Source organism: Phyllobates terribilis, unplaced genomic scaffold, assembly GCF_046119375.1.
Source record: "Phyllobates terribilis strain yellow unplaced genomic scaffold, ASM4611937v1 Scaffold_267__1_contigs__length_2608826, whole genome shotgun sequence".
Lineage (NCBI taxonomy): Eukaryota > Metazoa > Chordata > Amphibia > Anura > Dendrobatidae > Phyllobates > Phyllobates terribilis.
This window is the reverse complement of record NW_027363027.1, coordinates 2,469,305-2,489,523: the sequence shown is the minus strand read 5'-3', so window position 1 is coordinate 2,489,523 and position 20,219 is coordinate 2,469,305. Positions and strand designations below refer to the sequence as shown.

At 47.4% G+C, this 20,219-nt stretch overlaps 1 pseudogene; it reads right to left on the bottom strand.

The window, feature by feature from the left end:
• LOC141219391 (dynein axonemal heavy chain 12-like) overlaps positions 1-20,219 on the bottom strand; it is a 60,265-nt pseudogene that overhangs the window by 17,131 nt on the left and 22,915 nt on the right.

The window sequence follows — 20,219 nt, the reverse complement described above, 5'->3', positions numbered from 1 at the left end:
TTCTCCAAAAAATAAGGATGAAACCCCTTTTCCTAAAACTCTACATTGTATCGTCCCTCTGTTATACCTCCTGGAAATGTATGTGTAAATGACATATAATGTATATATAATCTATATAGGGGACAACCCTATACAATCTGACTGTGCCCAAACAGTGGTGACATTGTCAGACTGTGTAGGGTACTCGGTATTGCCAGATTTCAATTAATTCCTACATTTCCAGGAATGATAAAAGAGGAACGGAACGCTGCTGAGTTGCAGTAAATTATGCTGCAGAATTGTTTCTCCATAGGGAATAGATGTGGCCTCTGTGTTGCACTGTTAATTGCCGGCTGCAGAATGAGTTAAGTGAGATACTGTCAGTGAACTCGTTTTTGCTGGCTGACGGGGAGTTTGTAAATGTTTTATCTGTCTTTTTCTGAGCTCCTCTCAGTTTATTTATGACCACAGACCTTATCAAAATTGAATGTGCAGGGAATCAAAAAGCCGGTGAAAGCCAAGCGATGCAAAATTTTTAATAAAAAACAATTGTTAAGATGATTTTTAGCCTAAAATACATGCGTTTAAGTTAAAAATCAAAACTGTCCCATAAGATGAACAAGCTACGTGTTTAACAACTATAGTTTTGACACTTTTGCACAGATGAGATCTAACAAGCCAGGAACAGTAATGTGCAGACATTATTTGCAAGTCTCTGTCTGCTATTATAAAATCAGACAGCTGTAATTTTTGTGATCCAAATGCTTCTCGGTAAGATGGTAATGCTATCCTATACGAGATGTAAAGCGACCAACAGTTCAGAACTTACAAGAATCTCTTCATTTTCATGGGGGAATTTCAGCTTCAGATTGCCAGCAGCGGTCAGCACAGCCTTTACTGCACGCATCCCATAATCATAATGGAACTGGGACGAGAGCGGCTCCGAGCACAGCCGGTAAGTCATTACCATCTTCACCGAGAGAGGTTTAGCGTGCAGAAAAGCGTAAGAATAAAGGCCGATCTCCGCAATCAGAGCATAGTTGGGGACCATCATTGCTACAGTCCGGAAAAGAACCTGAAATGCGCAAACCAGATGGGTCAGTCAACAAATGAAACTAAATTACTGTAAACTAGGCATAGAGCCGGGGAACCCATTATGTCCATTTACACTATCCTCCACCCCAGACCTAAAAGTGATGTGTCTATTCCACATCAGAGGAAAGTCAGTCAAAGTGTGGTTAAAGGGGTATTCCCATCTCCAAGATCCAGTCCCAATATGTAATAGGGGTAATAATAATAATGTTTGCAAATATCTCCAATTAGAAATGTAGTATAGTTCTTCTGATTAGCTATGTCGCTTACCCCATGTGCAGGACATTGCAGTAGCTTAGGTTTCCATGGTTACGACCACTCATAGTAACAGTTAGTTACTTGCTAGTGGTCGTAACCATGGATACCTAAGCTACTGCTATGTCCTGCACATGGGGTAAGCGACATAGCTAATCAGAAGAACTATACTACATTTCCAATTGGAGGTATTTGCTATTAATATTATTATTACACCTATTACATATTGGGATAGAATCTTGGAGATGGGAATACTCCTTTAACACTTTCCAAATCTCTCTCCACACCTCTACTGTGTCCATTTTGGAAAATAGGAGAATGGGACATCAATATTAAGGAGCTTGCAGAAATAAGGGCATCAGGTGTTGTGATTATACATAGGAAATGTACAATCTCATATAGGTTTGGGGGAGAATAATCCCTTTGATGAAATCTTATGTTTCTTTTGTAAACCTAGTATTTACTTGAAAGTTTGAGAACCCCTCAAACATTTCTGTATTACTGCATACATTTGACTTAAAGCTACATCAGTCTGTGAGGTCACAAAGGAACTCAAGGTAACCTCTAAGCAACTAAAGGCCTCTCCTCACATTAGCTAATGTAATTGTTCATGAGTCCACCATCAGAAAGACAATGAACAACAATGGCGAGCATGGCAGGATTGCAAGGAGAAAGGCAATGCGATTTAAAATGTCACTGCTAAAACTCACCTGGGCACATCAATAGCTAACTGGAATAATGCTTTGTGGAAGGATGAGGCCAAGATAGAGATTTTAAGTGAGAAGCTATATGTTTGCAGAAAGAAAATACTGCATTACAGCATAAGAACCTCCTATCATCTATGAAACACAAAGATGGTAATCGTAACATGCTTTGGGCCTGTTTTGCTGCACTTGGCCAAGGACGGCTGCCATCATTGATGGAACAATGAATTCTAAAATCTATCAGCAAATGCTAAAGGAAAATATCAGGATATCAGTTCATGTACTGAATCTCAAGAAAACGTGGGTCATGCAGCAAGACAATGGCCCAAAGACACAAGTCGTTCTACAAAAGAATGGTTGAATAAACATAAAGCTTTGGAATGGCCGAGTCATAGTCCTGAGCTTAATCCTATATTAATGTTGTGGAAGGACCCGATGCAAGGCACTGGGACTCTTTACCTTGAGGTTATCCGGCAGCTCAGAACGTCCCGCATAGCCAGGATTCATGGTAATGGCTAAGAAGCAATTTGGGTTAAGCTTCAGCTCTGTTCCTTCGAAGTTGAACATGTCCATCTTCGTCTGGATGGCTCTCTGGATGCGGAGAATCTGTTGGGCCACCACGGACAACACCTCCAGCTCAATATGGTTAAACTCATCAAAACACACCCATGTTCCCGATGATGCCAGCCCTTTGAAAAACTAAAAAAAAGTATATACAGTACAGACCAAAAGTTTGGACACACCTTCTCATTTAAAGATTTTCTGCATTTACATGACTATGAAAATTGTACATTCACACTGAAGGCATCAAAACTATGAATTAACACATGTGGAATTATATACTTAACAAAAAAGTGTGAAACAACTGAAAATATGTCTTATATTCTAGGTTCTTCAAAGTAGCCACCTTTTGGTTTGATGACTGCTTTGCACACTCTTGGCATTCTCTTGATGAGCTTCAAGAGGTAGTCACCGGAAATGGTCTTCCAACAATCTTGAAGGAGTTCCCAGAGATGCTTAGCACTTGTTGGCCCTTTTGCCTTCACTCTGCGGTCCAGCTCACCCCAAACCATCTCTATTGGGTTCAGGTCTGGTGACTGCAGTGCAGGTCATCTGGCGTAGCACCCCATCACTCTCCCTCTTGGTCAAATAGCCCTTACACAGCCTGGAGGTGTGTTTGGGGTCATTGTCCTGTTGAAAAATAAATAGCATGCTGCTGCAAGATGCTGTGGTAGCCATGCTGGTTCAGTATGCCTTCAATTTTGAATAAATCCCAAACAGTGTCACCAGCAAAGCACCCCCACACCATCACACCTCCTCCTCCATGCTTCACGGTGGGAACCAGGCATGTAGAGTCCATCCGTTCACCTTTTCTGCGTCGCACAAAGACACGGTGGCTGGAACCAAAGATCTCAAATTTGGACTCATCAGACCAAAGCACAATTTTCCACTGGTCTAATGTCCATTCCTTGTGTTCTTTAGCCCAAACAAGTCTCTTCTGCTTGTTTCCTAGCAGCTATTTTACCATGAAGGCCTGCTGCACAAAGTCGCCTCTTAACAGTCGTTTAAGAGATGTGTCTGCTGCTAGAACTCTGTGTGGCATTGACCTCGTCTCTAATCTGAGCTGCTGTTAACCTGCGATTTCTGAGGCTGGTGACTCGGATAAACTTATCCTCAGAAGCAGAGGTGACTCTTGGTCTTCCTTTCTTGGGGCTGTCCTCATGTGAGCCAGTTTCTTAGTAGCGCTTGATGGTTTTTGCAACTGCACTTGGGGACACTTTCAAAGTTTTCCCAATTTTTCGCACTGACTGACCTTCATTTCTTAAAGTAATGATGGCCACTCGTTTTTCTTTACTTAGCTGCTTATTTCTTGCCATAATACAAATTCTAACAGTCTATTCAATAGGACTATCAGCTGTGTATCCACCATACTTCTGCACAACGCAACTGGTGGTCCCAACACCATTTATAAGGCAAGAAATCCCACTTATTAAACCTGACAGGGCACACCTGTGAAGTGAAAACCATTTCCAGTGACTACCTCTTGAAGCTCATCAAGAGAACGCCAAGAGTGTGCAAAGCAGTCATCAAAGCAAAAGGTGGCTACTTTGAAGAACCTAGAATATAAGACATATTTTCAGTTGTTTCACACTTTTTTGTTAAGTATATAATTCCACATGTGTTAATTCATAGTTTTGATGCTTTCAGTGTGAATGTACAATTTTCATAGTCATGAAAATACAGAAAAATCTTTAAATGAGAATGTGTGTCCAAACTTTTGGTCTGTACTATATAATCAAAAGATGTCAGCAGAACATCGGATGGAGTCAGTTTATTATCTGCAATGGAGCAGCTTAACATTGTATGTACCTTTGACATTGCTATGTAGTCCAAACCATCAGAGCAGTTAAAGACCACACACTGCACGGCCAGCGCCTTGGCCAAATCTTTGGTGGTCTCAGTTTTTCCTGTGTCGGCCGGACCTTCTGGAGCTCCACCAAGATTTAGATAAAAAGCACCGATCTACCAATGAAACATGAAAGAACTGGTATGAAATATCAATAATAATTGCTAATAAGTTTCATGCATCATACAAAAGTCAAAAACATTTCTGAGCATAACCCATCACATCATAGCAGAGTCCGCTAGCATCGGTCAGTGAGCGGAGTGATGACCAGGCGTGGGGAGCTGCCCAGGTACTCATAGGCGGACTTCACATTGCAGTTGATGATTCGCACTCTCGCATTCTCATTCTCCCAGTAATAGCGGAGTTGGGCAAGCCACCGGAAGTCTGTTCATGAGAAACTCCTGAGGAATGTAGGAAAAGATAGTCAACCTCTAAGACACTGCAGAATCACAAGGGAGAGTTTCTAAAGGGAAGGCAAATGCACATACATTATAGGACAAAACTCCGAGTCACCGAATTCTGCTTTTTTCATTTAGTCCCATTGCCCACGGTGTATAACATCCGGACTCTCAGCCCCCAGTTTATAAAATCCGGCCTCTCGCCTCCCCCGGTGTATAACATCCACCCCTCGCCCCTAGTTTAGTATAACATCTCTCCCCTCGCCCCCCCGCCAGTGTATAAAATCCATCCCCTCAACCCCACTGTATAACATCCAACCCCAAGCGCTCCATTGCATAACATCTGGCCCCCAGGGTATAACATCCGGCCCCCAGCCCCGGTGTATAACATCTGTCCCCTCGCTCCCTCCCCCTGGTGTATAACATCCGGCCTCTCGCCCCCCCGGTGTATAATATCCGTCCCCTCGCCCCCCCCCGCCAGTGTATAAAATCCATCCCCTCAACCCCACTGTATAACATCCAACCCCAAGCCCTCCTTTGCATAACATCTGGCCCCCAGGGTATAACATCCGGCCCCCAGCCCCGGTGTATAACATCTGTCCCCTCGCTCCCTCCCCCTGGTGTATAACATCCGGCCTCTCGCCCCCCCGGTGTATAATATCCGTCCCCTCGCCCCCCCCCGCCAGTGTATAAAATCCATCCCCTCAACCCCACTGTATAACATCCAACCCCAAGCCCTTCTTTGCATAATATCCGGCCCCCAGCCCCGGTGTATAACATCTGTCCCCTCGCTCCCTCCCCCTTGTGTATAACATCTGGCCTCTCGCCCCCCCGGTGTATAATATCCGTCCCCTCGCCCCGGTGTATAATATCCGTCCCCCCGCCCCTGGTGTATAATATCCGTCCCCTCGCCCCTGGTGTATAATATCCGTCCCCTCACCCCTGGTGTATAATATCCGTCCCCTCGCACCTGGTGTATAATATCTGTCCCCTCACCCCTGGTGTATAATATCCGTCCCCTCGCCCCTGGTGTATAATATCCGTCCCCTCGCCCCTGGTGTATAATATCCGTCCCCACGCCCCCCGGTGTATAATATCTGTCCCCTCACCCCGGTATATAATATCCGTCCCCTCACCCCTGGTGTATAATATCCGTCCCCTCGCACCTGGTGTATAATATCTGTCCCCTCACCCCTGGTGTATAATATCCGTCCCCTCACCCCTGGTGTATAATATCCGTCCCCTCGCACCTGGTGTATAATATCCGTCCCCTCACCCCTGGTGTATAATATCCGTCCCCTCGCCCCTGGTGTATAATATCCGTCCCCTCACCCCGGTATATAATATCCGTCCCCTCGCCCCTGGTGTATAATATCCGTCCCCTCACCCCTGGTGTATAATATCCGTCCCCTCGCACCTGGTGTATAATATCCGTCCCCTCGCCCCTGGTGTATAATATCCGTCCCCCCGCCCCTGGTGTATAATATCCGTCCCCTCGCCCCTGGTGTATAATATCCGTCCCCTCACCCCTGGTGTATAATATCTGTCCCCTCGCACCTGGTGTATAATATCTGTCCCCTCACCCCTGGTGTATAATATCCGTCCCCTCGCACCTGGTGTATAATATCCGTCCCCCCGCCCCTGGTGAATAATATCCGTCCCCTCGCACCTGGTGTATAATATCCGTCCCCTCGCACCTGGTGTATAATATCCGTCCCCTCGCCCCTGGTGTATAATATCCGTCCCCACGCCCCCCGGTGTATAATATCCATCCCCTCACCCCGGTATATAATATCCGTCCCCTTGCTCCTCAGTGTATAACATCCAGCCCTCGGACAGTATAACATCTAGCCCCTCGTACCCCTAGGGTATAACATCTGGCCCCTCGGCCTTGTATAACATTAAGACTCTCGCCCCCCACCAGTGTATAACATCAATCCCCACGCCCCCCGGTGTATAACATCCGCCCTCCCATGCGGTGTGCTGTTACTAACATATGACAGAACGGCTGGTGGTGCAGAGCTCTCTGATACCAGCGCGGTCCTGTAATAGGAGCCACCAGGGTAACAAGTCTGGATATTACATTTCTTCCCTCCTAAATCTTCCCCCATCACATGTGAGTGATATTATTAAGGAGTGGAAGGAACTGCAGCAACTCAGGAGACCCCAGAACATTACAGAGCGGGGTCACTGAGTGCTGAGGAGCAGAGGGCAGAACGCTCTCCTGACTCCATAACTGCAGAGTCCAGATCTACTTTGGTAACAACATCACCACAAACACTGCGCCCCCGCCTGGAGCTTTATGGCCGAGCAGCTGCATGCAGCCTTACATCACCAAGCACGATGCCGAGCGTCGGATGGAGTGGTGTGAAGCCGCCACCACAGGACTCTGGAGGAGACCTGTTCTGTGCAGTGACGGATCACACTTCTCTATCTGGCATCTGATGGACGAGTCTGGATTTGGTGAATGCCAGGAGAACGTTACCCTATTAACTGCATTGTGCCCGCTGGGCAGTTTGGTGGTGGAGGTATGGCCTTGTTTTTAGGGGGTGGTCTAGGCCCCTTAGTTCCAGTGAAAAGATATCTTAATGCTTCAGCACAAGACATTTTAAACAATTGTAGCTTCCAACCCTAAGGGAATAGAAGAGCAGAACTGTTTCCCACACGTTCTCAACCTCAACCCCACTAAACACCTTTAGGATGATTAATTAGAACAAATACTGGAGAATGGCAGCATAAATATGTCACCGCCACATAGGGAAGAACAATGTCAGGCACACATCAATTACATTGCCATATGTCTGCTCAGGCTTAGAATGGCTGACCACTCGGAGAATGACATAATACCTACAAAGAAACCGAACAAAAGGTCATTAAAGGAATTGACATAAAACCCCTTTATTAGTCCATCCATGGTTATAGAACGACACTGCACAGAGGAGGGCGCACACACCATTGATAGAAAATATTACAAACCGCACCTAGGCCATCCAAACCACTGACTATAAAGAAGATCAATTGTGGCAATGAGTCATATACAGGGGATGCCGACACCTACAGATGCCAAAACATTCCTATATAGGGACCACCATCTCAATATGCAGAAATGACTACTGCCCCATAGACGTCATTGTAAGTACACCCCAAGATTGCTTTACTGTGACAAGATCAATTGTGTCCTATGAAAACTCAAAGAAAAGAGGGGGGAACATAACATAGATATGGAAAGAACATGGGAATATGGTGAAATGTATGAAGGTGCTCGGCATACTGAGCTGTGATATCTGTAGAGGGACGGACTCCATATTAACATCCTGGATATGGATTAGAATAGGAGGCCATAAAAGCCCCTGTAGGTGTAATGTGGAGGGGGCACAATACCTTTCTCCATGTAGTGTATAATAAATAGAACATGGTATTGGAAAGTTTGCTGCCAGCCATGATGTTTGCACAAACCTGTTTCGATCATTTCCCTGACCACGTCACGAGCGTGCCCCTCTATGGTGACGAGAGCCCCCAATGTGCTGCGAGTCTGCTGGGACAATTTGCCTCCTCGCAAATTGCTCCAAATACCCAGATGTACTTCTATAAAACCCTGCTACAAACAGCATGGAAAACTCAATGCAGATGGATTAATTTTATGCTGGTATTATGGGAAATCCCATACAATGTCTTCCCTATTTTGGTAGATATGACGAGAGTAGAGATGAGCGAATGGATTTGCAGGACTCTGGTCCAACAGTCGGGTCAGTATTCCACGGCCGCAGGACCGGAGCCCCGTGAACCGGCATCTCCGGCTCCTCTTTTGATGTCGATGTCATAGTTGTGGTGTGAGGCACAAATGACATCACGCCTGGCCGGCTAATCAAAAGAGGAGCCAGGGATGCCGGCATGTAAGAGGCGGTTAGCAAGGCTCCCATCCAACAGCCACAGACTACTAACCTGCTCTCTTAGACCAAGGTCCTGCAAATTTAGTTGCGCATCTCTAGACAAGATGCATGAATCAATGCAAAATCCCAACAATACTATGGAGCCTTTTGGGTACCTTCAAGATATTGAGCCGCTGTACAACTGCAACCCCCAGGAGAAGACCCCTGGGCAAGAACACTACATGGGCTCTTTGCAGTCTAATAACGTACTGTGAAATAAGCTGCTTGCATCTTTGGATGTGAATGTGGGTCCCCTTACCTCTGTTGCACCAATGGTATATCCCCCCCTGGAAACTCCTATAAGCTGCGTCTCTGGGTATGACAGTCTATTAGCAGGAGAACTCATGAAGTCTGTCTATGAATGTATATATATGTATTTCTCCCAGAAAATTATTACAATTACACGTTTTGTTGTTCACATGTTTATTTCATTTGTGTATATTGGAACAACACAAAAAGAAGATATTAGTCAACAATTTTGGTTCTCAAGTCCTCAGACAGTTCTCTTCTCCTCTTTCTGTTCTCCCTGCTTAGTGTGGCACGTAACAACGCAAAGACTGAGTCAACTTTTCCCCTTTGTATCAGGTTTCAGGTGTGATTTTCATATTGCCCGCACCTTTTACTTGCCACAGGTGAGTTTGAACGAGCATCACATGCTTGAAACAAAATTGTTTACCCACAATTTTGGAAAGATGCCAACAATTTTGTCCGACCCATTTATGGGGTTTTGTGTGAAATTATATCCAATTTGCCTTTTTTTGTGTTGTTCCAATACATACAAAGGAAATAAACATGTGTATAACAGAAAATACACATGCAATTTTTTATGGAAAAATACTTCATTTTCTGGAACAACTTCAAGGGTGCCAACACTTCCGGCCATGACTGTTTATAGTGAAGCAACCTTGATCAGTAAAGGAGCTTATGCCGTACCTCCGGGCCACTGCCGATAGCTTCATGCACTTCACTTGTCCAGAAGACACACAGAGCACGACCTGTCCCGGCCATTCCCTCACCCAGTCTTTTCTTGCAGTCGCAGGGTATGCCTTTTAAAAAAGAAAGTTAAATTACGTTGACAGAAGCATTTAAGAGAGGGACAACCTTACTAGTATTATCTAGCAAATTCATTTCTACCGATTGCAGGTAGAAGATCTGCTACCTGGCTCTATTGCAAGAGATACATCATCCACAAATCATTCACTGCCGCCAAATAATCTTATACAAATATAAAAGAACTAGATGGTGGCCCGATTCTAATGCATCGGGTATTCTAGAATAGGTATGCGGCCGACCGGGTGCAATCAGCAGAGCTGTGTTTAAATTTGGCGCCAAAATCGCTGATTGGTCGCGTTCGGCAACCGCGACCAATCAGCAAAGCGGTGTTTAAATTTGGCGGCAATATCGATGATTGGTCGCGGGCGGCGGCCGCGACCAATCAGCGAACCGTGTTAGTGAGGACTGGAGAGCGTGTTTAAATTTGGCACCAAAATCGCTGATTAGTCGCGACCAATCAGCCGAGCGGTGTTTAAATTTGGCGCCAATACTGCTGACTGGTCATGGCCGCCGACCGCGACCAATCAGCAGAGCGATGCAGAGCGGGGTTTAAATTCGGCGCCAAAATCACAGATTGGTCGCCGGCCGTGACCAAACAGCAGAGCATTCTTTAAATTTGGCGCCAAAATCGCTGATTGGTCGAGGCCGGCGACAGCGAACAATCAGCAGAGCGTTGTTTAAATTTGGCGCCAATCTCGCTGATTGGTCGCGGATGGCGGCCGCGACCAATCAGGAGTGCGGTGTTTAAATTTGGCACCAAAATCGCTGATTAGTCGCGGCTGGCGGCTGCGACCAATCAGCAGAGCAGGGTTTAAATTTGGCACCAATAATGCTGATGGGTCTTTGCCGGCGACCGCGACCAATCAGCACAGCGGGGTTTACATTTGGCCCCAATGCTGCTGATTGGTCTCGGCCGGCGACCGTGACCAATCAGCAGAGCGTTGTTTAAATTTGGCACCAAAAACGCAGATTGGTCGCGGCCGGTGGTTGCGACCAATCAGCAGAGTGAGGTTTAAATTTGGCGCCAATACTGCTGACTGGTCACGGCCGACAACCGCGACCAATCAGCAGAGCGTTGTTTAAATTTTGCGCCAATACTGCTGATTGATCTCGGCCAGCGACCGCGATCAATCAGCAGAGCGTTGCTTAAATTTGGCGCCAATCTCGTTGATTGGACGCGTCCGGCGTCCAATCAGCACAGCAGTGTTTAAATGTGGCGGCAAGATCGGTGAATGGTCACGGCCGCTATTTAAATGTGGCGCCCAAATCGGTGATTGGTTGCGGGCAGCGGACGCGACCAATCAGCAGAGCGGTGTTTAACTTTAGCGCCAAGATCACTGATTGGTCGGGTGTGGAGAGCGCGACCAATCAGCGAATCGTATTGGTGAGGAGCGGGGAGCGGAATCGTATTAGAGAGGACAGGGGAGCGCCCCTGCCTGTGCGGCTACTTCCGCTGCGAGAACCCGGGACATGAGCGGGCGCTCGGAGCAGAAGTATCCCGACCCGCAGCGCCGCTCCCCGGTCCTCCCTTCACACCCTAGCCGCTGATGTCCCCACAGTATCCGCAGGGTGTTACAAAGGTCCGGACATTTGTGTTCAAAATCGCTGATTGGTCGCTGGCGCTGCCCGCGACCAATCACCGATTTGGGCGCCAATTTTAAATATCGGCCGCGACCAATCACCGATCTTGGCTCCACATTTAAACACCGCTGTGCTGATTGGTCGCCGACGCTGGGCGCGACCAATCACCGATTTTGGCGCCACATTTAAATTTAAATAGCGGCCGCGACCAATTGGATGTCAGCGCCGCTCCCCGGTCCTCCCTTCACACCCTAGCCGCATGGATGTCAGTGCCGCTGCCTGTGCGGATAGTTCCGCTGCAAGAACCCGGGACATGAGCGGGCGCTCGCAGCAGAAGTATCCGGACTCGCAGCGCCGCTCCCCGGTCCTCCCTTCACACCCTAGCCACTGATGTCCCCACAGTATCCGCATGGTGTTACAAAGGTCAGGACATCTGTGTTAAAAATCGCTAATTGGTCGCTGGCGCTGGCCGCGACCAATCACCGATCTTGGCGGCAAATTCAAACACCGCTGTGCTGATTGGTCGCCGACGCTGGGCGCGACCAATCACCGATTTTGGCGCCACATTTAAATTTAAATAGCGGCCGCGACCAATTGGATGTCAGCGCCGCTCCCCGGTCCTCCCTTCACACCCTAGCCGCATGGATGTCAGTGCCGCTGCCTGTGCGGATAGTTCCGCTGCAAGAACCCGGGACATGAGCGGGCGCTCGCAGCAGAAGTATCCGGACTCGCAGCGCCGCTCCCCGGTCCTCCCTTCACACCCTAGCCACTGATGTCCCCACAGTATCCGCATGGTGTTACAAAGGTCAGGACATCTGTGTTAAAAATCGCTAATTGGTCGCTGGCGCTGGCCGCGACCAATCACCGATCTTGGCGGCAAATTCAAACACCGCTGTGCTGATTGGTCGCCGACGCTGTGCGCGACCAATCACCAATTTTGGCGGCACATTTAAATAGCGTCCGCGACCAATCAGTACAGCGGTGTTTAAATGTTGAGCCAAGATCGGTGATTGGTCGCGGCCGATATTTAAATTTGGCGCCTAAATCGGTGATTGGTCGGCGGCAGCGTCAGCGACCAATCAGCGATTTTTAACACAAATGTCCGGACCTTTGTAACACCATGCGGATACTGTGGGGACATCAGCGGCTAGGGTGTGAAGGGAGGACCGGGGAGCAGCGCTGCGGGTCGGGATACTTCTGCTGCGAGCGCCCGCTCATGTCCCGGGTTCTCGGAGCGGAAGTATCCGCACAGGCAGCGGCGCTGACATCCATGCGGCTAGGGCGTGAAGGGAGCACCGGGGAGCGGCGCTGACATCCAATTGGTCGCGGCCGCTATTTAAATGTGCCGCACAAATCGGTGATTGATCGCCGAATTGGCCCGCAACCAATCACTGATCTTGCGGCCAAAGTTAAACACTACGGTGCTAATGACAGCGACCAATCACCGATTTGGGCGCCACATTCAAATATCGGCCGCGACCAATCACCGATCTTGGCTCCACATTTAAACACCGCTGTGCTGATTGGTCGCCGACGCTGGGTGCGACCAATCACCGATTTTGGTGCCACATTTAAATAGCGTCCGCGACCAATCCGCACAGCGGTGTTTAAATGTGGAGCCAAGATCGGTGATTGGTCGCGGCCGATATTTGAATGTGGCGCCAAAATCGGTGATTGGTCGCTGTCAGCGTCCACGACCAATCAGCACCGTAGTGTTTAACTTTTGCGGCAAGATCCGTGATTGGTTGTGGGCCAAGACCGCGACCAATCACCGATTTGTGCGGCACTTTTAAATAGCGTCCGCGACCAATTGGATGTCAGCGCCGCTCCCCGTTCCTCCCTTCACACCCTAGCCGCATGGATGTCAGCGGCGCTGCCTGTGCGGATACTTCCGCTCCGAGAACCCGGGACATGAGCGGGCGCTCGGAGCAGAAGTATCCCGACCCGCAGCGCCGCTCCCCGGTCCTCCCTTCACACCCTAGCCGCTGATGTCCCCACAGTATCCGCATGGTGTTACAAAGGTCCGGACATTTGTGTTAAAAATCGCTGATTGGTCGCAGGCGCTGCCCGCGACCAATCACCGATTTGGGCGCCAAATTTAAATATCGGCCGCGACCAATCACCGATCTTGGCTCCACATTTAAACACCGCTGTGCTGATTGGTCGCGGCTGATATTTAAATTTGGCGCCCAAATCGGTGATTGGTCGCGGGCAGCGCCAGCGACCAATCAGCGATTTTTAACACAAATGTCCGGACCTTTGTAAGACCATGCGGATACAGTGGGGACATCAGCGGCTAGGGTGTGAAGGGAGGAACGGGGAGCGGCGCTGCGAGTCCAGATACTTCTGCTGCGAGCGCCCGCTCATGTCCCGGGTTCTCGGAGCGGAAGTATCCACACAGGCAGCGCCGCTGACATCCATGCGGCTAGGGTGTGAAGGGAGGACCGGGGAGCGGCGCTGACATCCATGCGGCTAGGGTGTGAAGGGAGGACCGGGGAGTGGCGCTGACATCCAATTGGTCACGGACGCTATTTAAAAGTGCCGCACAAATCGGTGATTGGTCGCTGTCTTGGCCCGCGACCAATGACTGATCTTGGTGCCAAAGTTAAACACTATTGTGCTGATTGGTCGCGGACGCTGACCGCGACCAATCACCGATTTGGGCGCCAAATTGAAATATCGGCCGCGACCAATCACCGATTTTGGCGCCAAATTTAAATATCGGCCGCGACCAATCACCACAGCGGTGTTTAAATGTGGAGCCAAGATCGGTGATTGGTCGCGGGCAGCGTCGGCGACCAATCAGCACAGCGGTGTTTAAGTTTTGCGCTAAGATCAGTGATTGGTCGGGTCCGAAGACCGCGATCAATCATCGAATCGTCTTGGTGAGGACCGGGGAGCGGCGCTGCCTGTGCGGCTACTTCCGCTGCGAGAACCCGGGACATAGCGGGCGCTCACAGCAGAAGTATCCCGACCCGCAGCGCCGCTCCCCGGTCCTCCCTTCCGCATGGAGGTCAGCGACGCCGGCGGTCCTTCCGCTGCTACCGGCCGGGAGATGAGCGCCTCGCGGCGCTCATCTTCCGGCTGCATCTCCATCCCGCAGATGGGTCCGTCGGTCGGGTTCCTTCTGCTGTTGCCGGCCGGGAGATGAGCGCCTTGCGCCGGTCATCTCCCGGCTGCATCGCCGCTCAGCTCCGTCCCGCAGATGAGCCGCTAACGGCCGCCATCTTTTTTTAGAAATCCCCCGGCGCTGATTGGCCGCTGCCGGACCAATGAGCGACGCGGGATTTCCTGGACAGACAGACACACAGACAGACAGACAGACGGGATAAGACGATTATATATATAGACTAGATTAGTTCCAATTAATGCTTTTGGTCTGTAGGTAGATCCGTACCATTCGTGACCGAGCAATAACATCATGCACGCTCCTTAACATGACATCTTCCCCTTGGATGAGCCACTTCTCCACGGCCCCCCGAGCCTCGGAGGTGGAGATGGTCTGGATGAGCTCTACGCGTTCCCCCTCGGTGCTGTACATGGCTTTGATGTCCAGGTTAGGAAGGAGCTCCAGCTTTGCGATGCCTTCAAAGCCCTTCTTTAGATGTGGTTGGACCCGCAGAGGATCTTTAGTCTCAGAGAGAATTTCTAGCATTTCGTCGTTGGACAGGAAGAAAAAGCTAAAGCAAAAATGCACAATATGATAAAGATGTCATTAAAGTATTGGGTCAGGCGCCATTTGTATTAGTGTCTATGTGAGAAAATAGAAAAGCAAAGCTTTAAAGTAAAGATTCAGTCCCCATACACATTGGATTAAAATAGTTTAAACCTGACGATTGCAGCAGGACCGGCCTACCCACTGATGTGTATGGGGGGTCTCCTGACTCTCCCCCGATAGAGGATGTCAGGGCCAGAAGGATCGGGCAGATGGGATTTCAATACCCGGTCTTTTGGTTCTCAGGGGAGATAACCCGCTGCCGGAGGTGTCCAGTACCGACTTTCTCCTCTCTCCCCATTAAAACCACATGACTGTTCAGCAGAATAGGTGGGAGTCAGGAGAAATAGCCAAATAACCATTCAGACCACGGGTATCTCATATGTCATGCGTATGGTTAGCTTAAAGGGGCTATCCAGCTTTGGGAACTTTTTTTTATTTAACTGAAATGTGTATTCCCATCTCCAGGATTCTACCCCAATATGTAGTATGCGTAATAATAATAATATTAGCAAATACCTCCAATTAGAAGTTTAGTATAGTTCTTCTGATTTGTTTTGTCGCTTACCCCATGTGCAGGGCATTGCAGTAGCTTAGGTTACGACCACTAGCAAATAACTGTCACTATATGAGTGGTCGTAACCATGGATACCGAAGCTACTGCAATGCCTTGCACATGGGGAAAGCGACATAGTGAATCAGAAGAACTATACTACACTTCTAATTGGAGGTAGTTGCTAATATTATTATTATTACTATGCCTACTACATATTGGGATAGGATCTTGGAGATGGGAATACCCATTTAATTGCGAGTATTTGCGACAATTCAGTTTCATTAAAAATGTTGCACCGTTAGGCTTTTTGTTTCCTGCACATTCAGCTTTGATGTGATCTGTGGTCATAAATCGGCTAAGAGGAGCTGAAAAAAGACAGATTAAAAATAAGTCCAATAGCCAGCGCAACACAGAGCCAATAGAAGGCAAACAGTGCAAAATTATTAATGAAATCCAATTACAAAAATGATTTCAATGCGTTTAAATAAGAAAAAAAAATATTTAAGGAATATATACAATCATTGCAACAAGTGAAAGGACTATACCGTGGGAAAAAAGCCTCTTCTTCTCCAGATAGGCATTCAGCCCTTTCATGGTTTTATCCAGAAGCACATTGCTGTCCTGAAGTTTCTCCAGAAGTCCGGTCAGAGAAGTGGCGCTTAAAACCTAAAACAAAGTAGATAGCCCATAAGTAAGATTCCATTATATAGTTATAGAGACTGAAAAAAGGTCACATTCATTGACTATTGTGCCAATAGTTTATATTAAAAGAAAAATTAGAACCTATTTGGATAGAAAATAGAAGATGCGGGAGGCTGGAGTCCAGGCAGTGCGGAGCCCCATAACCCGGGATCCTTGTGATGGAAGCATCAGGACACGGACTCTTGGAAAACATCAATCCTGGATGCAAGATGACCGTGCTTTCTTGTATCAGTCCACCATGAAGCATCCATTTACCTTCGGGTCTTTAACGCAATGTTTCATGATCTCTCTCCAGTTTCTGTCCACAGTCTGGAATAAGCGTCCTTCTTCAGGCATTTGCTGCATGATGTCCTCAGAAGAGAAGATTAAAGCCACTGGGTCGGCACCTTCAGCCATTCATCAATGGTTTCCTGGATCCTTATCAGTCGTTCCTCCCATTGCTTAAAGGAGGAGAGCAAAAAGTTAATTACACATAAAATGAAAAGGATAGAAAAAAAATGCTATCATTTTAGAAGATAAATTATCAATGGATATGAATTCTGAATTGTTGGACATTTGTAGGGAAAGTTTGGCGAGACTCCTTGATACCATCCCCTTTACATGTAAGCTGGAGCCGCATGTAACTTTAGCCTCGGAGATCCTAATGAAACCTTAGCTTCTGCTAATAAGCAAGTGAAGATTTTAAGCTGAGTGACAACATTTACTGTGGGTGGGAACTCCTTAATCCCTTCAGGACCGGATAATTTTTTGTTTTGCATTTTTTCCTTCCCTTCTTCAAAAAGCCATACATTTTTTAATTTTTCCATTGATATAGCTGCAAGAGGCTATGTAATGTGCTGTAGCTTAACCCCTTCCCAACATATGACATACTGTTAAGCCATATGCCATGTTCCTGCAGATGTGCAAAATTTGGACCTGGGCCCCCACCAGCATGTTGGTCAGATGTATGGGCCCTTGTAGCATTCTAGATCCGATAATGATGCGCGTGTTCGTCCCTGCCTTGGATGTTTCCCATTGTAGCCCCATCCTATAATAATGTCTCTCATTCTAGGCCCCTTCCTGGTATAATGTTCCCCATCCTGCGCCCCTTCCTGTTATAATATCCCCGATCCTGGGCCTCTTCCTGTTATAATATCCACCTTCTGTGTATAATACCCCCCATCCTGAGCCCCTTTCAGCAATAACGTCCCAATCCTGGGCTCCTTCCTGGTATAATGTCCTTGGTCCTGGGCCTCTTACTGTAATAATGTCCCCCATCCTGGCCCCTTCCTGTAACAATGTCCCCAATCCTGGTACAATGTCCCCCATCCTATAACAATGTCCTCCATCCTGGTATCCTGTCCCCCATCCTAGGCCCCATTCTGGTATAATGACCTCCATCCTTGTGCCCTTCCTGGTGTAATGTCCTTCATCCTGGCCCATGTCATGGTATAATGACCCCCATTCTGGTATAATGCTCCCTATCCTGGGCCCTTTCCTTGTATAATGTTCCCCATCCTGGGCCCCTTCTTTATATAATGCTCCCCATCCTGGGCCCCTTCCTTGTCTAATTCTCCCCACCCTGAGCCCCTTCCTTGTCTAATGCTCCCCATCCTTGGCCCTTTCCTGGTATAATGTTCTGTCGTTCTTTTCTAATACATTAAATAAACAAAAATAAATGATTCTTCTTACCTTCCTGCGCTCCCACGACATGCGGCGTCTTCTTCTGTAGCTGATTTCAGTGTGCCGGCAAGGGCAGCGCATGACGTCACTTCCATGCGTCGCTCGTGACTGGCACGCCGACATCAGCTACTGGCCTTTGATTGGCTGGCGGCATGCATTGCAGCTCAGGGACCCGGCATGTCCCTGCGCAGCAATATACTTCAGCCGAATGTGCGTCCTCAGACTGTGGAAGTGCCATAAATATATGAGATGGGAATATCACTCTGCCACTGTGCGTTCCTTTATGCACTTTACCCTCCTTTTTGGCACTCTTTGTGGTAAGAGACTACCTTAAAAAATGTTTTATGTGACATGTATCTGATTATTTGTGGGCAGGAGCATTATTTAGATGGATACCTGATGCATATGGCAAGTGTAAATCCAATGACTATGGAATACTTATGGATTACTTTTTGATATATTATTACACTCATTGGATTGTCTTGATATACTAACCTTATGCTATATTATCTATATTGCTCATGTCCCACTGTGACCATATGCGTGACCATATATGTATACTTTGTAACATATCTTGCTACATTGGTAATCTAATTAGTGTCTTTATACTATCCGTATTATGTCATTTCTCTTTTTACTATGTACGTTTTTTAACTTGATGGAATAAAAATTTATATTTTTTACGCCAATTAACTCTTTCTTCTCCTATGTACCCATGTGTTTCATGAGTTGGCTCAGTTTGGCAAATCTGGGATATATTTCCCCCCGGATATGCCAACTTTACCCCTATAGGGTCTATTTAGTTGTATCACTCTGAGTCTATGTCTGATCCAGAGATACAATAATGAACATGAATCCTTATATATCACGGATCTTGAAGCCGCCTTTACCTGCTTGGACATAAGTGTTACATAGTTACATAGTTACATAGTTTAAAAGGCCGAAAAAAGACAAGCGTCCATCCAGTTCAGCCTATTTCTTGTGCACTGCAGCTATTCCGCAGCGTTGGTCCAGGGGAAGGCAAAAAAAAACCATGCGGTATAGGCCAATTTACATCATTGAGGAAAAATTCACTTCCCGACTCCAATCTGGCAGTCAGATTAAATCCCTGGATTAATTAACTATCACTAAGCATAAGATGTAATTTTATTGTTCTCAAGAAAGGCGTCCAGTCCTCTCTTGAACTCATTAAGTGAGTTGGACATCACCACTTCCTCTCCCAGAGAGTTCCAGAGTCTCACGGCTCTGACCGTAAAGAATCCCCTTCTATGCTGGTGCAGGAACCTCCTTTCCTCCAGACGCATAGTGTGCCCCCTCGTCTTTGTCACCATCCTTGGTATAAACAGGTCATGGGAGAGATCTCTGTACAGCCCCCTGATGTATTTATACATGTTTATGAGGTCTCCCCTAAGCCTTCTCTTTTCCAACGTAAATAGGCCTAATTTGGACAACCTCTCTGGGTATTCTAGTCCCTCCATTCCCTTTATTACCTTAGTCGCCCTCCTTTGTACCCTCTCTAGCTCCAATATGTCTTTCCTGAGTACCGGAGCCCAGAACTGTGCACAATATTCTAAGTGCGGCCTTACCAGCGCTTTATACAGAGGAAGAACAATGTTCTCATCATATGCCCCTATTCCTCTTCTGATGCATGCCATGACTCTATTTGCCTTCGCAGCTGCTGCCTGACACTGGGCACTCCAATTTAATTTGCTGTTAACCAAGACGCCCAGGTCCTTCTCCATGTCAGATTTCCCCAACGGTTTCCCATTTAATATGTATGGGTGACTGCTGTTTTTCTTTCCCATGTGCATGACCTTACATTTATCGGCATTGAACCCCATTTGCCATTTTTTGGCCCAACTCCCCAATTTATCTAAATCCTCCTGTAGCTGTGCCCTATCCTCATCTGTATTAACTACGTTACAAAGTTTAGTATCATCTGCAAATATTGCTATTTTACTATGCAACCCTTCCACTAGATCATTAATAAGTATATTAAATAATATAGGGCCCAAGACAGACCCTTGAGGCACCCCGCTAGTCGAGACGCAGTTATAAAAGGAATCCAATTTGTCCGCATTAATCAACTGCAGGGCATCTTGATTGGCAAATAGATTGATCACTTTGGGGTACCAAGTGTTCAGCAACTTTTCTTCTGTCTTGGCACAAGCCAAGGATACGCTGTT